Consider the following 7,240-nt stretch of genomic DNA (forward strand, 5'->3'; position numbering starts at 1 on the left):
TTTTTAACATGACCTGAACACTCTTTTTCTTCAACTTCTTTATTTTAAATACTCACTCTACTGTCAACTTAAACACCCATCTACTAGCCTACCCACAAACCCAGAACCAAACAAAACATTGCTCTGAAGTCAAACCCCAGTTAAGATCTTTAGACCTCATCCCTCAATAAGAGATCACAGTATCTGTTTTCTTGGCTTTTTGTTTTTTTGCTATTTAGAATCCTCTTTTTTATACCAATAATTCAGGATAGGCAACTGAAATGGAACTAAATCTCTGGCTTGGAATTCAGGATTTTTCATAATCCTGCTTTCGGTCTTGCAGAATTCACCAAGCCAAAAGAGTGGTGCCAGCATAACCCAAGTGAGACTGTTAAACATGGTACTTCAGGAGGAGCGACATCAGCATCATGGAAGCATAAGTCATTTCTTTTTTCCTCTCTCCTCCCCTTTATTTTTTTAACAATTACATCCATAACTGAGCAAAAGTGCCTCAGCACCTTACACTAAGGGACTCAAAATATTCTTGCTCACCTGTGCATCTGAAAATAAACAAGACCTCAGTAAGGGCTGTGGATCCAAGAGGGTTGACAAACCTGCCTCACCCCTACTTGCAGCAATGAGAGAAAAAAACTGGCCAAGTACACATACGTAAAAAATAAATTGTAGAAGTCCTGGTTGCCTGGTGGGAGATTATAGCATGCCACTGGAGTGAGGAAAGAAGAGTCTGGATACAGAGGACAGGGAAGAACTCACCAGAGCCACCCTCATCCCAGGCTGACATTCCAAAGACTAAGCTTTTTGGCAGGCAGTGACAACCTCTCCCACAGAGGAGGTGGAAAGTAGAGACCTTTCTCATGGAGGAGGTGGAAAGTAAGGTAGTAAGTGACTGTGTAGCTTCTCAAGTTGTGTGGACTGTGGCTGGAAAGCCCATTTCTCTTTAGTAGCACCTTAATTTCTGAGGAGCAACTGCCATGATTGGGGGAAAGAAGAAAAAAGAGAAAGAAGTAGATAAGAGTATAAAGGGACATTAAAAGAACCCAGTTCTTGCTGTCTGCTTCAGGACCTCAACAGGAAGTCTGCCCACAAATCTCCAGGAGTACCCCACTAGAAGATCTCCCCAATGGGTCTACTGACACCCCCAAAGCTCCAAGTACTAAACCCTATACACTCTGGGGACAGTTCCTTATATATTGTATCTAGTGCACCCAGGAGAGGGATACTAGGAGCCAGGGAGCTTGTTCCAAAAACAGGCAAAGATCATCAAGCAAGGAAGAAGCCACAAAACTGAGCTATAGCATTACCTTCTGGAATACAAAGGAAGGGATTCTAATAGCCAGCCTGATGAATATAAGAACCAAAAGTTTAGTTAAGAAGGTATCTGCTGCTTCAAATACAAAAGCAGAAGCACATAGCAACAAACAATATGTAAAAATCAAGAAAATATAGTATCACACAAAGAATATGATAATTCTCTAACAAAGGCACTCAGTGGCAGAGAATATCACAAACTAACTGATAAAGAATTCAAAATACTGGTGGTGAAAAAAAATTCAAAAAGCTACAAGAAAACTCAGAAAACAATGAAATCAGGAATAAACTAATAGATAATAGAAACCATTCATTATCAAAGAGGCTGAAATGATTTTTTAAAAAAAGCCCAAAAGATTCTGGAGCAGAAAAATTCAATGAACGAGACACAGAATGCAAAAGAGTGCATCTGTACCAAGACAGACCAGATGGAAGAGACATTAAGTGACTTGAAGGATAGGAATAAAGAATTCAGTTAAAAGAAGAAAGGAACTAAGATTGTTTAAAAGTGAAAACAGCCTATGAGAACTATCAGATTCAGTCAGAAAGGCAAATATTAGAGTAATTGGGATTTTAGAAGAAGAGAGGGAGGAGACACAGTTTACTTAAAGAAATAATAAATGCTTCCCCAAGAAACATTATAATGAAACTATTTAAAAATCAATGATAAAGACAGAATCTTAAAGGCAGCCAGGGGAAGAAAAAAAAGTAACCTACAAAAAAAAAAAAAAAACTAATTAGGCTTTCAGCAGATTTCTCAGTAGAAACCTTATCATCCAGGAAAAACTGGAATGACATATTCAAAATGTTGAAAGAGGTTGTTTCGTGATCTGGTTCCTGTACACAGAAGGCAGGGAGAGACTGAAGAAAGAGGCAGGCCACTTTTGATTCATAGGTGACAGATTTAGTAAGCAAGGAAACTTATAAGTATTGTCTTAGGTGGTTGCAAGATGAGTAGATCTGCACACCCGCCTACCAGAATCTTTTAATATTACATAGAAGTTTTAACTGGGTTCAGTTACATAGAAGTTTTAACTGGGTTCAGTTACATACACCATCCAGAGGGGCTCAAAACATAATGTTCTCTCAAGGCTATGTCCTTGAAAAATGGATCCCCCTGTGGGAACAGAGGGCAGAGCATAATTTCTAAGGACAGGGAAGGTAAAGAGCCTCCAATTGCCCAGGTCCAGCTCACAAGTTAAGCAACGGTCACACCTTCTCAATTATTCCCACCAACAAAAGAAAAAATTGCTACCATGGGACTTGCCTTGCAAGAAATGTTGAAAGAAGATCTTTAGGCTGAAGCGAAAAGACACAAATCACTGACACCTAAATATATGAAAGTGCACAATACCCTGGTAAAGTGAATAGAAAGTCAAAAATCTATAAGTCTATATTAGGATGGGGTGTTAATCAATCACCAACATTATATAAGTTAAAGAGTAATAAAAAAAAAACTATAGCTAGTCTAAATTGTTAATGAATGCATGGCTAAAATAGTTAAATTGTAACATCAATAATATAAAAGGGAGAAGTAAAAGGGTGGCATCTTTATAAGTATCTGAAGATATGTTGCTATCAGCTTAAAATGGACTGTTTTATCTCTAAGATGTTTTATGTAATCCACAAGGTAACCACAAAAAAAAAAAAAAAAAAAAAAAAAAGCCTGATTGTAGAGCCACAAAAGACAAAGAAACTGGAAATAAAACATACCACCACCAAAAATAACCAATTTACAAAAGTAGGCAGAAGGAAAAAGAAACAGTGGGAATTCAAAATAATCAGAAAGTAATTAATAAGATGGCATTATTAAGTCCTTACATATAGTTGTCATTCTAATGTAAATGGATTGAATTCACCATTTAAAAGGCACAGAGTAGCAAAATGATTTATTTTTTAAAAAGGACCCAATTATATGCTATCTGCAAGAGATTCATTTCAGCTTAAAAAATAAAAACACAGTCTCTAAGTAAAGGGATAGAAGATATTCTATGCAAATGCAGTCAAAAGAAAATAGTCATACTTAAGCAAAATAGACTTTACACCAAAAATGGTAACAAGAAACAAAGAAGGTCATTATATAATGATAAAGGCATCAATACATCAGGATATGCATGCACACAACATCGGAGCACCTAAATATGTTAAGCAAACACTAACAGATCTGAGGGGAAAATAGACAACAACAATAAGAGGGAGCCCCAAAACCACTTTCAGCAATGGATAGATCTTCCAACAGATGAACAAGGAAACTTTGGAATTGAACCATACTTTAGACCAAATGGACTTAAACATTTACAGAACAGAATATTCCATGCAACGGTAATTGAATACACATTTTTCTTAAGTACAAACAAAATAGATGATATGACAGGACACAAAAAAGTCTTAGTAAATTTAATAATATTAAAATCATACCAATAAAACAATGAACATGATAGTATGAAACTAGGAAGGAACAAGAGGAAAGTTGGAAAATCTACAAATAGTGAAAACTGAACACACATCTGAAGATCAAATGGGTCAAATACTTTTTTTTAATTTAAATGTCTCAAAATTGGAGGTACTGGGTGGCTCAGTCAGCTAAGCATCTGCTTTCAGCTCGGGTCATAATCCCAGGGTCAAGGGATCGAGCCCCGCTTTGGGCTCCCTGCCCAGCCAGGAGTCTGCTTCTCCCTCCATCTGCTGCTCCCCTTGCTTGTGCTCTATCTCTGTCAAATGAATACATTTTTTAAAATCTTTTTTTAAATGTCTCAAAATAAATGAAAATGGAACCACAACATACTAAAACCCATGTAGTGATGCAAAAAGAGTTCTGAGAGAAAAATTTAAGCTGAAAATATACACATTATGAAATTTAAAAGATCTCAAATTAATTCCCTAAGTTTGTTCCTCAAAGAACTAGGGGGGAAAGAACAATTTAAGTCCAAAGTTAGAAGAAATAAGGAAAAATAAAGTTCTGAATGGAAATAGAGACAAGAAAAAAACTGTGGGCTGGTTTTTCAAAAAGGTAAACTTAACAAACCTTTTGCTAAAGAGAGAAGACTCAAATACATAAGATTAGAAATGAAAGAGGAGAAATTTCAACTCATGCTGCAGAGATATATAGGATGGTAAGAATCTACTGTGAATAATCACATGCCAATAAATTAGACAATCTACATACATTACATAAATTCCTAGAAATCCACAATGTGTTGAGATTGCATCAGGAATAAAAAGTAACTCTGAACAGACCAATAATAAGTTAAGTGATTGAATTACTAATTGAAACTTCCCAACGCAGAACTCTAGGACAGCGTCACTGGTGAATTCTACCAAACATTTAAAGAAGAACTAACAGGGCACATGGGTGGCTCAGTGGTTGAGCATCTGCCTTCGGCTCAGGGTGTGATCCTGGGGTCTTGGGATGGAGTCCTGCATTGGGCTTCCCACAGAGAGCCTGCTTCTCCCTCTGCCTCTCTGTGTGTCTTTCATGAATAAATAATGAAAGAGAAAAAGAGAAAGAAAGAAAGAAAGAAAGAAGAAAGAAAGAAAGAAAGAAAGAAAGAAAGAAAGAAAGAAAAGAGAAAGAAAGAAAGAAAGAAAGAGAAAGAAAGAAAGAAAGAAGGAAAGAAGAAAAGAAAAGAAAAGAAAAGAAAACAAGAAAAGAAAGAAAAGAAAAAAAAGAAAAGAAAAGAAGACTCCTCTCAAAATTAAAGATGGAATACTTCCAAACTCATTCTATCAGACCAGCACTTTCTTGATAACAAAGACAGATAAGGACACTATAAGAAAAGGAAACTATAGACCACTATCTAAGATGAGTATAGACAGAAAAATTCTCAAAATATTCGCAAACCCACACATTAAAAGGGTTACAGATCATGACCGCATAGAATTTATCCCTGGGATGCAAAGAGGATGTACATATACAAATAATAAATGTGACACATCACATCAGTGAAAAGATAAAAATCACATGATCATCTCAATAGATACAGAAAAGTATGTTAGAAAATATAACATCATTTCATGATAAAAAGCATGAACAATTTGGGTATAGAATGAACATACCTCAACATAATAAAGGCCATATATAACAAGCTTACAGTATATTCAATGGCAAAAAATTAAAAGCTTTTCCTTTAAGATCAGGTACAAGACAAGAATTCCCACTCTCACCAATTTTATTCACTACAGTACTAGAAATCCCAGTTAGAGGAATAGGGACAAGGAAACAAAAGCCATTTAAATAAAAAAGAAAGAGAAATTGTCATTTTGCAGATGATAAGATTTTTACATAGAAGATCCCAAAATCTCAACCAAGACCTGGTGGATCTCATCAATGAATTTTATAAAGTTGCATTATATAAAATCAACATACAGAAATCAGTTGCATTTCTATATATTTATGATAAAACATCTGAAAAAGAAATAAAGAAAACCATTTTGTTTGAAATAGCATCAAAAACAAATACTTAGGAATAAATTTAACCAAGGGAAGAAAAAGATCGGTATGACAAAAACTGTAAGAATTTTTTGAAAATAATCAGACAACACAAACAAATGAAAGGACATCCCATGTTCACAGATCAAAAGAAGCAATACTGTTAAAAAGCTCATATTATCCAAAACTACTACCCAAGTGCCAATTCCAATGACATTCTTCACAGAAATAGAGGTAATATTTGTGTAAAGACCTCACTGAAATGAGGAAATAAGCCACTGGAATACCTGCATAGAATATTTCATTCATAGATAATGAAAAGGCCCAGAGGTTGGTGTTGTTTCGGTTGTTGTTTGGTTGTTTTTTTTTTTTTTTTATTTTGGTTTGGAGTTTGAGGGGTGTTTTGTTTCAGTATGTTTTTGAGATTACTTCATAACTTAAGAACCCTATAATACAGTCTAGAAAGGAATAATGTAGACTCCTTTTTATTTTAAAAGCGGAAATAAATCACTGCAGGTCTTTAACAAGTGGAATAATGTAAACCAACTTTATTCTTTTAAATGATTTTATGAAGAGGGATGTAGAAGGTAAGAGCAAAGCATACAATTAGGGTCACTTTCATTTTATTGTTCATTTGACTAGAGTAATGTTGGGGAAGATATTGAGAAATAATCATTTCAAAGATACACTTTTTGTGGGTTTTGTTATTGTTTTTTTTTTAAATTTTATTCATTTATTCACAAGACGCACAGAGAGAGAGAGAGAGAGGCAGAGACATAGGCAGAGGGAGAAGCAGGCTCCATGCAGGGACCCCCATGTGGGACTCGATCCCAGGACTCTAGGATGATGCCCCAAGCTGAAGGCAAATGCTCAACCACTGAGCCATCCAGGTGCCCCTTCAAAGATATATTTTGAAATAGAATCAATTTGCTTTGCTGTTGGGTAAGCCACAGGATTGAAAAAACTATGACATTCCAAGTTTATAAAACTTCAAGTTTTATAATATACTAAACAATAGACTTGATTTACATACTTTATCTCAATCTTAAAATAGCCCATCAAATTTAATGACATTATGGCCATTTTACAAATTAGGAGAGATTTCAGAGAATTTTAGTTTCTGTGCATCACACAAAGCATAAATTGTTTCATTTTGTTTGGGTTTTACTCCATATTCTTGATATTGTGAGGAGTAATAAAACCATTATTGTGTTTTAAAATGTTTTTTTTTTTTTTTTTTTTTTTTGCTGTTGATACTGTTTTCAATCTCATTTTCAATGATGGGGAAACCCAAACACAGGTAAGATTATAAACAGAAATTTGGATTCAGGAAGCATAAGATATGAACAGAAAATGATCAGCACTTTGGTGTTTCTGAGGTGTAAAGGGGGAGGTATATTGTAAAATCTAGCAAGACAGGTTGGAGCTTCTGGGAAAGGTTTGTCGACCATAATGAGTAGCATGGACTAGGCCTCTGAACCAGTTATTCTTTCTTTTTTTAAT

This window comes from Vulpes lagopus, chromosome 12 (assembly GCF_018345385.1).
Source record: "Vulpes lagopus strain Blue_001 chromosome 12, ASM1834538v1, whole genome shotgun sequence".
Taxonomy (NCBI): domain Eukaryota; kingdom Metazoa; phylum Chordata; class Mammalia; order Carnivora; family Canidae; genus Vulpes; species Vulpes lagopus.